Source organism: Eucalyptus grandis, chromosome 3 (assembly GCF_016545825.1).
Source record: "Eucalyptus grandis isolate ANBG69807.140 chromosome 3, ASM1654582v1, whole genome shotgun sequence".
Classification (NCBI taxonomy): Eukaryota; Viridiplantae; Streptophyta; class Magnoliopsida; order Myrtales; family Myrtaceae; genus Eucalyptus; species Eucalyptus grandis.
This window is the reverse complement of record NC_052614.1, coordinates 66,681,586-66,693,393: the sequence shown is the minus strand read 5'-3', so window position 1 is coordinate 66,693,393 and position 11,808 is coordinate 66,681,586. Positions and strand designations below refer to the sequence as shown.

The following is an 11,808-nucleotide window of genomic DNA, read 5'->3' as shown; positions in this document are numbered from 1 at the left end:
ACACCTATCGTCCGGGCCCGCCACGTCTGCTCTCTCTGCTCTCCCACGTCGTTCCAATTCAAACCAACGCGCGGGCGGAAAAAGCTTGGCATTCTCTCTCCTCTTTACCTTCTCTCTCTTCCTCCTCCTCCGATGCTCGACGCTCCTCTGGACTCTATCCAACGCACTGAACCTTCCGGTCTAGTGGTTCCTTTGACGACGACCGTCGCTCTCTAACGACGGCGACGGCCGTGCTCTCTCCACTCGACAGCCTCATCTTAGGGCTGCATTCTCTCGGTGCGTTTCTTCCTAAATCGTGCTCTCTCCCGACGGCCGATTCCTTTCGCCTCTCTCCGTCCCCCAACTCGCTCCGCCCTGCTTGAAGCAGTCCCTCAAGAAGCCCTAAATCTGCGACCGCAAGTCAGGTTCAATTTTATTTCCCGGGTTGTTATGTCCGCATTTTTGTTTTGGGTGAAGCTGGCATGTTGATTGTGAAAATTTCTCTCTGGAAATTTCTCTGTGCCCTCCAACCTAGACAAAGCTCAATCGCTATTGTCGGGTGCCATCATCCTTTTGGTAATCTGTCCATTGCTTGAAAGCAAATCCAACGTTTATGCAGAACAACCCGTGAAGCAAAACCACATGCTGTCGAGTTGTATCCAATTTGTTAAATATTAAAAGCAGAGAGGGATATGAAGAAGAGCAATGCTATTAACACTACCATCATTTCCTTCAACTTCAACTGCAGTTTAGACATCAAGTTGGAAGATATGCCGCGATAGCTCGTGATATTTGACAGAGGATTTGATCCAATTACGATTGTGCACAAATCAATTAAGGATTAGATTTTGATTTAGACTGATTCATAGAATCTCTTACTTCCATTCATTACGTACATCTTGTATTATATCTATAGGAGACTGGGCAATAGAAAGCATTGAAGACAGAATACAAAAATCTTCAAAAGTTCCTCGTCTTCAGTCACGATCCATTTGTTTTCCTTCATTTTCTTTGATTTCTTTCACCTCAAAATCCATCTCTCAGGGACTCTCACCTGGCAACCCGGGAATGCATCTCTAGAAACATAAAAAGTTCTCATACCAATTGGATATTTTGATTGTTCAGATAGGAACGTCAAGGTGAGACAACTTGCGAATTCCAAACTCAGCAACCGCAGAAGTTCAGTTAGTGAATCTGGTACTTTCAAGTCTCAGTGAAAATGAGACGGAGAAGACGTAAAGTGCAAAAGGGTCGAATGAATTCTCATTTCGAATGAATTCTCATTTACAGTGGACTCGTTCATCCCGCGTATAATACGGAGTTCAAAGATATTACATCCAAAAGCACCACGATACAGGGAACGAATGATGAGGGTTCTCAAAGAACAGTCACATTGTTTGAATTGTGGAGATCAAGCATGGACTTGGAGCTAGGGGAAAATGCATTTTCTACCAAAGCTCAATTTTTCCCTCGCTCTTTAACAAAGGCCACTTCTCCAGCTACTTCCCAAGGCGACACTCTCTTGATTGGTGTCGGCTATCTCGGTAGTCACAGTCGATATTAGATTCAGTACGGTCTTCCTCTGAATATCAACAAGGTATTTTCTTACAAGCAAATTCGATAATCAAGGTTGCGACTAAGAGACAATTTGTCAGAGTAATAAAGGAGTTATTGTTGAAAACAGATAACGCAATCTTTTTCCCAAGTTGCATGCCAAGGAGTAATTCTTGTATTTATGATCAAAATTTTGTGGTGTGTGCAGAAGTGGTGGTATTTTTTGCTCGATCTTGTGGTGCTCAGATTATTTTCTCAGGGGTCCAGCTTGGAAAACATGTATTGCTTTAGTACTGTTATAATCTTCATTTAGTATAGTTTTCATTTCATTAAATTTTAATTATAAATTTTGTGCATGTGTCACGGTCTAAAGGCTGATCCAAGAGGTTCTATATGACAGCCGTGACCCATCCGTGGAACAAGCGATCCTTGGCTTGTATCTCCGAAGCCCTAGGATTTTCTCGAATCTTCTAGAATACTCCTGGGGCGGACGATATGGTAATTGTACACTTATGTAATAAATGAGGGTAGATGGTAGTTAGAAAGATACGATCTCCACCGTTAGATCGAGGAGAGATCTACGGATACGATTTTGTCATGTACTTATATATAGAGAGGTCTCCTCTCCTCTTTATATCATCTCATTCATAAGTGAAATACAAGTTCAAAGCTTCTCTAGAGAGTTTCCGAGAATGGGTATTTGCATTATGTAGATAAGAAAAATATAAGTGTAAATTCTGTATTGCTCAGTAAAAGGCTCTTCCCATATTAAATTAGTATTTTTTATCTTTTCCGCCATAAAGAAGATGTGCCTCCTCAACTAATCGATAAAGGTCTATTTACTTTCAAATGAAGAAGAATCCTCTAGAGTGTTTTCTTCATCATCATCTTATCACCAGCCACAATTTTCCTGCGATCCTCATTTACGCAGCTGTATGGCTGATCCTTGGCATGAAAAGTAATGATGATGAAAGCAGTGATGAGGAGCAATGGTCATCGGAGTTCAGAGAATTGTTGAAGCAAGATAAAACCGTGGTTGAGAATAGGGGGTCAGGGTGGATCATATCGCCAGAAGAGTCCTTTTCTCATTTGTTTCACCTTGTTTTAGTGCTTCGCGAGGTCTATGGAGAAGATTTTGTCTTTTCATGGTTTAATATTCTTGTGAAATAAAGATTTTGCCTTTCAAAGTTCACTTCTTGTATCTTGGCAAATGCCACTCTTATTTATTTTTCTTCTTTTTTTCCTCTTTCGTGGAATTTCCAAGCGATAATCCGGTATGCGCTAATGACCTAATCATCTCCCATAAGCCTAATCTAATTCTACTTCTAAATCGCTAGTGACCAGTTCGCGACAAAGAAGGTACAAAGATCTTTTCGTTTGGTGTGATGATAGAAGGTGCTAAGGATACATGGCTGAGGATACATGAGGGAAGAGTCCAAAAAGCATCCACATTCCCCAAGTGCTTTGAGGGAATGAAGCTGAACCTGGTTGCTTCCTCTTTTGCAAAGTTTCTTTTTGTGAAGCCTTAATTTTAATGTGGAACAAAAACAGTTTGATAAGAAAAACTGCAGTATATGTCCATTAAAATCGATTTTTCTATCATCCAAACGCATGCACGATGCAGCTGAAGCTTCAGTTAAAAATTTTATTGATGAAACATGGCCTCTATCAACACCGGGGCCTCGATAATTCCAGAGGCCATGCCACACAGCAAATGCAAACATCCAGCCCTATCGAGAACGTCTTTGATAGAGGAGTATTATGGATGCACAGGACCCTCATTGCAGTATAACCTAGAAACAAATGCTAGCCACAGCCAAAAGAGAGTTTTCTTTGTAGTCATGTTCTTCAACCTGAGAAATACAATCATGATAAGTCAAGTCAAGAGGGAAAATAAATCTCAACTAAGGGAAAACATTTATATGAGATTTCAAATTCAGGGATCCATATTATTTAGGTTTCCATGATCGTGGATGTGTACTCAAGATAGTTTACTACTTACTTCGTCTTAGATAGTTCTTTTTATTAGAAAACAATGTCTAGAGAAAATAATAACCTTTGTAATGTGTGGCATTCGATGGGTACCCAATAATTCAAGTGAGATAGGTTCGAAATACCATTTTACAAAATCATATAGGGTTTGAGACGACTTGACGAATATCCAAAATATTTTGGGAGGGGTTGGGCATGAGGCATCCTAATATGGGTTAGAATGGCTGCGTTTATTTTCGTTTCTTTTTTCTGTTTTTAAACAACTTTTTTGTTTTTTTGTTCCTGGGAACAAAAAAGGATTAGAAATGCGTTTGTGTGCGTTTTTGTTCCCGAAAACACATTTGGAACAGAAACAAGAAACAAAGAAAAGTTGTTTCTTGTTTCTTAAACAAAATTTAGAAACACTTTTCTTTTTCTTCTTCTTTTTTCTTTCTTTTTTCTTTGGCCAGCGACCTCGCAGGAGCGTCATCGGCCCCGGGCGAGCCGAGCGTCGCCGACCCCGGTGAAGCTCGGCCTCGCCAAATGCGGGCGAGCTCGAGCTCGCCCAACCAAGGCGAGGCCGAGCTTGCCCGGCAGCCGGCGACGCGAGCCTCGCCCGCCGTTGAGCGAGGTCGGCCTCGCCGGATCTGGGCGAGCTCGAGCTCGCCTAGCCTGGCGAGGCTAACCTCGCGCGGGCTGGGCGAGCTTGATCTCGCCTAGATCCGGCAAGGCCGAGCTCGCCTAGCGGCCGGCGACACCGAGCCTCGCCGCCGCTAGGCGAGTTCGGCCTCACCGGGCGGCGAGCCTCGCCGTGGCTGGGCGGGCCGCGGCCCTCGTCGACGATCGCCGGCCATGGCCGAGGCCGGCGACCGGCCAAAAGAAGGAAAAATAAATAATAAATAATAAATAATAAATAAGAAAAATAAGAAAGAAAATAGATAAAATAAAATAAAAATATTTAAAAATAAAAGAAATAAAAATTATACAAATTTATCAAACGTGTTTCTGTTCATTTTTTTATTCTGGAACAAGTTTACCAAATGCGTTTTTTGTTCAAAAATTGTTCCCCGAAACGGAAACACTTTTTTCTATTTCTGTTTCCTAAAACAATTTTTAAACAAACGCACCATATTCTAGAACCATTTTGCCACCTCCATTTGTTGTTAAGTATAGCTTTCATCTTATGTGATTAAGAAAAAATTTGAAATATATTTAATAAATATTATTATATTAAAATATTCAAATATAAGGAAAATCCAAAGAAAAACACAAAAAATAAATTACTAAATGAAATTTAAAAATATATAAATAACATATATTAAAAAATTTAGAAGATCTTGTATTCACGAGCGCGATAAGGAAGGAAGCACTCATGCGTTGTACGGACTCTATTGATCACAATTTGATTTCTTGGATCCTTTTGGTTTAATTATTATAACAAGAGAGCTGCCACTAACTTTTCTAAGTTGCTTATGAGTCAAAAAAGACGTGAGAAGGCCTTACTCATGTGAAACAAAAATTTGAACTCACCGCTAGACTTGTCAACATGGGTTGAAGACCCATTTCTTAACCTATATAACCCATATTTGATAAGCTAAGTCATTAAATAGGTTACTTATATTTAATAAATTTTTTATAAATGAGTTTAAAATGATAAAGTCCAAAGAAATATATATATATATATATATATATATATATATATATATTGTTTGAATTGATTTTTCTATCATAAAAGTGCTTTAAAATACTTATGTGGCCAGAAAGTCATCATCGGAAGTGGCAAAATGAGTCTGGAACCCATATCTAATGGTATGGATAATAAATGAGTTGCCTTAACTTCTAAAAACACATTTGGATGTTGCAAAATGGTTCTAGAACTCACACTTGGATCCAAGCCTCATGCCAAAACCCCTCCCAATAACTTTTGGATATTGGTCAAGTCATCCTAAACCTTGTATGATTGTGTAAATGGTATTTCGAACCGATCTCATTTGAGGTATTGGATACCCATCATATGCCGGTATTGGATACCCATCATATGCCACTCTCTCTCTCTCTCTCTCTCTCTCTCTCTCTCTCTCTCTCTCAAGGCCGATTGCTAGCCACAAGCAAGCCTCGAGCTCGCTACTCACTGGATCAACAAGATCGAGGTGGCCACTCACCAGTCGGCGAGCATCAACCTCTAGCAAGTCAAGGCCGATTGCTAGCCACAAGCAAGCCTCGAGCTCGCTACTCACTGGATCGACAAGATTGAGGTGGCCACTCACCAAGTTAGCGAGCATCAACCTCTAGCAAGTAGCGAGCTGGAATCTAGTGAGCCTTGAGTGAACTCGAGCTCGCCTTTGGCTAGACATTGGCCGTCACCGTGGCTGACGGTAGAATGAAGAAGAAGAATGAAAAGAAAACATAAAAGGAAAAAAGTAGAAAGAAAAGTGAAAAATTAAAAATTTAAAAAAAATTTAAAAAAATCTATTTTAAAAAATTATTAAAAGGATTGAAAGAAACCAGTCGAATTTTCCACACCAAACGACGAGAAATATTTTCTAGCTCTCTTTCAAGTTTTAGCCGAACACCGAAAAATATTATCATTTTCTTGAAAAATAACTTCTTAAAAATATTTTTCAAAAATACCATATTTATTGTGAAACGAATGAAGTTTTAATTACGAATTTTGTGCATGCATACATATTTGCCATGTCATTCACGTGCCATGCCATTTAAGTTGCCATGCCGTTTAGGGTTGCCATGTCATTATGCGATCACTGATTGCATGCCATGTCATGCTTACCATGCCATACATGCGCCATGTCATATTGACATGCCATTTTTTGCCACGTCACTAGGTCACGTCATCTAAAGTGTGCCGACATTTTCACGTCATTGGTCTATTGAGGAATATGAATCTTACATATACTTTCCGTTAGGTTATATCGCTAAAAAAAAATTAAATAAAAGATGAATGAATGAAAACTATTTTCAATGGTTAATTTTTTGAAGTGATACAATCAAATTATTTTTTGAAAAATATTTTCCGAATTCTCGAGTTTAATGCAAAGCCATCAATTACCCATTAAGTCTAGAATTGATTTCGTAGACGTGATTCTTATGAGTCTTGATATATTGTTTCGTCTTTGATTTGGACAGGTGCCTTCTTCACCCTAGGCTCGATGTATGGGAGGAACCTGATTCACTGCGTACGATACATTAATTGATGGTTTGTCTATATGTCACTCCGGAGGGCGTATACATGCCAGAATTCTTTACATCATCTCCGTATTCCGTTCCATCGCTCGAAGTTCGTAAGTTGGAAAGCGCTAGTCCTCAGTTTTCGATTTGCAATTCGAGGGTTTGAGCCAACATTAAGTTTCGATTATGTTGCATTTGACATCGGCTAATGATAAATTTCTCACGCAAATGAAGAATTCCTTCATACTGAATTCGACGGATATAACAAGTTAAATCCATTGTTGGTTTTGAGGAAACTTCCAAATAAGAACCTGATATGCCCTCAATTTCTTAAATAAGAATCTGAAATGAACATTGTCTAAAATAGTGACCTAAAGTGACTTTATTTTTTCAAAAAATGACTTGAAATAAATCTTATTTCAAATGAAGGCTATGTCAATCTTAAAGAAGGACTTGACCCCTCACCGGTAGGGTGTCGGCATGGCCAATGGCAGCACTTTAGTGAGGGCCGCGACCCTCTCCCTAAATTGGGGGAGTGTTGTTAACCCTTGCCCAAGGCTGCACCCAACAATGGGGCAATGACCAAAGGTGAGGGAGGGCTAGTTGCTAACCATTCCGCTTGTATTTTTTTTTTTTTAGTTTGTCTTTTTATGGAAAAAAATATATAAAAGGAAAAAAAAAAAAAAAAAAGGGAAGAAAGTAAAGGACGAAAATACTCTTGATTAGCTAGTGAGGTTAGGTTTTTTTCTCTGAGATCGACATAGCCACTACCTATCTTTGTTTGAAACAAAATCAACTTCATGCTTTATTTGAAATAAGATTAAATTTATGCTCTTATTTGAAAAGGCGAACTTCGGATCCTTATGTGAGAAATCAAAATTATTTTAGACCCTTATTTGAAATTTCATCTCAATTTTGCTTTTTTCGAGCTCGCATAAGTACGACAGGCCCAAATTACATTCTAACCCTCGGATTCATTCCGACTCGAGCCCAAAACGCAGCCGATTTGAGGCCCATCAACTGAACCCACTCCCGAGGGAAATTCCCCAAACAAGGCGCGACTTATCGTGTTCTTATGATTAATTGAAAACACTTCAAAAAAAAATTATCTCTATAGAAAACAAATCAAGGCTTCCTCCTCCTCTAGCCCAAGAAAGAGAATATATCTTGATTCTTGAGAGATAAGAACCTCTCGAATCCCCATTCCTCTCTCTCTCTCTCTCTCTCTCTCTAATCCCCGTCCTGAGAGTCTTGGGATTCTTTCATCGCGATCGGCTTCTTCGGCCCTATTTGGTAACCATCCAAACAGGGCCAAATTCTGATTCTTTGTTCCCGAATCGCCGGCCTAGAATCGCGTTTGGTAAAATTTTTGTTCTCGGGAACAAATTTGTTCCTGAACAGATTGGGAATAGAATCAAGAACAAAAAAAAAAAATTGATTCTTGTTCCGGAACGAATTTGAGAATCAAAATCAATAAATTTTCTTCTTCCTTCGGCCATCTCGCGACCGCCGTCCACCACCGCCCGCCACCGTCCGCCGTCCGCCGGCCGCCGTCCACCGCGCGCCGCCGGCCGCCGTCCGGCGAGCTCGCTGAAGCTCGCCGGACCGGGGCGAGGTCCAATGAGCTCACCGGAGGCAAGCCCAGCCACCGGCAAGGCTCCGGCCTCCCGGATCCGGGCGAGGCCGAGCCTCGCCGGTGGCCAGCGGGCCTCGCCGGGCCGGGCGGGGCTGGGCAAGCCTCGCGACGCCCAGCCCCACCGGTGGCTGGCAGCGGTGCCTCGCCCAACCCCGACGAGGCCGGGGCTCCCCACCGGCGGGAGCTAGGCGAGCCTCGCCCGCTGCCGAGGGCTTGGCCGACGAGGACCGGCCTCGCGAGGGCCGGCGACGCTCCGAGGTCGCCGGCCGAAGAAGAAGAAGAAGATGAGAAAAAGAAAAGAAAAAAGGGAAAAAGTAAAAAAATTATTTAAAAATTAAAAGAAATAGATTTGGAACAGAATTAATGAACACGGTACCAAACGCAATTCTATTCCAGAATAAAAAATTTTGAACAGTTACCAAACGGCCTAAAATGCTTAGAATCAGTTCCCGGAAACAGAATAAAAAAGAATCAGTTCTGATCAGAATCTACTTCCGGGAACAGAATCGTTACCAAACGCGTCATTCGTGTCTGTCTTCCTTCGTCCTTGTTTCCCTCCAGCTGCGCGAGCAAGCGAAGATGGTGTTGGCCTAGTTAGGCGGGACCATAACCCACGCGATACGGCAAATGAGCAACGCGACGTTGGTAGACCAGAAGGTCCTGAACGAGTGCCTCAACGAGATCAACCGGGCCCTCCTCAACGCCAACGTCCGGTTCCAGCTCGTCCGCGACATGCATAACAACGTCAAGCGCATCGTCAACTTCGACGACCTCGCTGCCGGCCATAACAAGCGCAGGATCATCCAGCAGGTACGTGTTCTTTCTTTTGTTTCTTTTTTCCTTGTTCTTTTGGATTGATCTGGAGTCCAACCTTTCTTTTGATGTGTGAATAGAGTTTTCAAGCATGCATTATTATGACGGGATAGGGTAAGACCACGACGTGTACCGAGTCTGCATGTCATCATAAAGAAAAAGAAGGTTATAAGCCGTACGTGAATTCGCCCGGGCTTTTGATGAACTTTTGCTGAATAATTTGCATATAATTTGATGAATTCTATATTTTGGATTGGGTTCCTAAAATATTTCAACCGCAATGCGTAGGAAGGTGCTTCATGATATGAGTTATTGGTATGCCTATGTTGACATATTGTTATGAGCTCAGTGTTATTAGAAAATTCAACATATCTCACTGTGAAAATTAGCAATCGTAATGAAATTTTTCTTTCATCGAAGTAGGGAAAATATTAATTTTGTTCCTTCAGGAAATTGTCAATTTTGAGGATGTTATAGATTTTGGACTCCAATTCGATAGGGTCTCGTGCTGAAAAAAAAGTGCCCTGATATGAAGCTTTGATTAGGAAATGTCCTACTTTACTTTCTAGATATGTGGTTAATTTTGATTTGCTATATGGGGATAAAAATAATGTGTTATTCCAAGGGGCGTCTCGTTTGGAAGAACTTCAGCTCCTCAAGACATTAATGTGACTGTAAATGCTAGTTCTTATGTTTGGTATTGATATGATCTTCGCTTTCAGCATAGCTCTATTCCATGTACCTTCTTGTATTTCAGGAATGGGTGGAATATCCCGGAGATGTGTGTATTGTGTTATTTGATCTCTTTGGTCATATTTTAAGGACATATCTGTTACTGGCATCGTTTGTCATACTTTTGTGTCTCATCCCCGTCCGAATGTGATCAAGAAGTACTCATGCGGTTCACTTGTGGGTACTTTTGTTTCAGGCCATATTTAATGAGCTATGCAACGTGTTGGATCCGGGGACGCCTTCCTTTACTCCTCAGAAAGGAAAGACAAGTGTCATTATGTTTGTTGGTTTACAAGGTGCTTATAGATCTCCTTTAACTTGAGTTGATGTTCGTGAATCTAGCTACTTGGGATATGGATTTTTTATTGTTACATCCGTGCATTCTCTTCTAGTGGTTACAGTTTGCTCGGAGGCTTTATGTACTGTTTATGCTTTGATGTGTGAATAGAGTTTTCAAGTACGCATTATTGTGGCAGGATCGGGTAAGACCACGACATGTACCAAGTATGCATATTATCATCAAAGGAAAGGTTGGAAGCCAGCTCTTGTCTGTGCTGATACTTTTAGAGCTGGCGCCTTTGATCAGTTGAAGCAGAACCCCACCAAAGCTAAAATTCCATTTTATGGCAGGTACTTCCTTTCATGCATTGCATTTTATTTTTGTTCTGCTCCTGTTTGCAGACACCTAGTTCCTCAAACAAATGAGTAGGACAGTCAGATTTTGTAAAAGTAAACTTGAGGTCTCCAAGTTCACGTGTTTTCATCATGCATAAATTCTTTCTCATGTCGATTGGTTTAATTTTCATTTACTCACGAGCGGGGTCACAGAACTGAACATTTAGGACTGTCATGTTTCAATGCAATTTCTTTGCCATCAAATGATACAAGTTGTGTGACAGTTACACGGAATCAGATCCTGTGAAAATTGCTGTTGAAGGTGTGGAAACATTTAAAAAGGAAAATCGCGAACTCATAATTGTTGACACAAGTGAGCGTCACAAACAGGAGGCTGCTCTTTTTGAAGAAATGAGTCAAGTTTCTGAAGCAACGGTAGCATATGATCCTTTTGGGCATTTTCCATTGGATGTCTGCTTCTTTAAGATTTTAGCATGTGGCATGATATGCTGCAGAAACCGGATCTCATCGTATTTGTTATGGACAGTAGCATTGGTCAAGCTGCATTTGATCAAGCACTGGCATTCAAGCAAAGTGTTCCTGTTGGGGCTGTTATTGTGACTAAGATGGATGGTCACGCAAAGGGTGGTGGTGCTCTTAGTGCGTAAGTGTTAATTTGGTTAAGTCAGTGACATGCCATTTCATTTTCCATATTTCCCTCTTCACAGTCCCCGCCGTTGAAGTGGTTTTCTAGTATTTGAATGGGGTAATACAGTGGATTCACGGACAAAATGTTTGCATACGGTTGCAATACGAGTCTTTGGAGTAGCTTGCTGCTATCTTGCATTCCCATATATATGTCGTGTGTGTGTGTTTCTTTAAAGGAGCAATACTTCTTGAGACATAACCTTCTGAAATGTTACTTGCCTGAGCTTTGAGATTATGCTGCTTACCCCTTGTCATACCTTGTTTTTACAGTACTCAAACTTATTAATATTCATTATGAAAAACGTCATACCATGCAAATTACTATTAACCGGAAATTTCAAGGTGTCAATATATTGCGATCCTTTGTATAGGAGTTATATGTTAAAAATTGACTTGAAGCCCGATTAGATACGATGGGGACACGAGAGACCGTAGAAGAGCCCCAGAAACATTTATAATGATATAAAAGCAGTTCATGAACTTTTTAATTTGTTTAATATGATCTCAATTTGTTCTCTAATTAAGTTCCTGAGTTATATATATATCCATTCAAATTGACTCTTCTGTCGTAAAAGTTCTTAAACATATTGATGTGGCCAATAAGTTGTGGTTGG

At 40.8% G+C, this 11,808-nt stretch overlaps 1 pseudogene; it reads left to right on the top strand.

Moving 5' to 3' along the window:
- Positions 1 to 8,905: 8,905 nt before the first annotated feature.
- On the top strand, positions 8,906 to 11,170 carry LOC104430780 (annotated as a pseudogene).
- Positions 11,171 to 11,808: the final 638 nt, after the last annotated feature.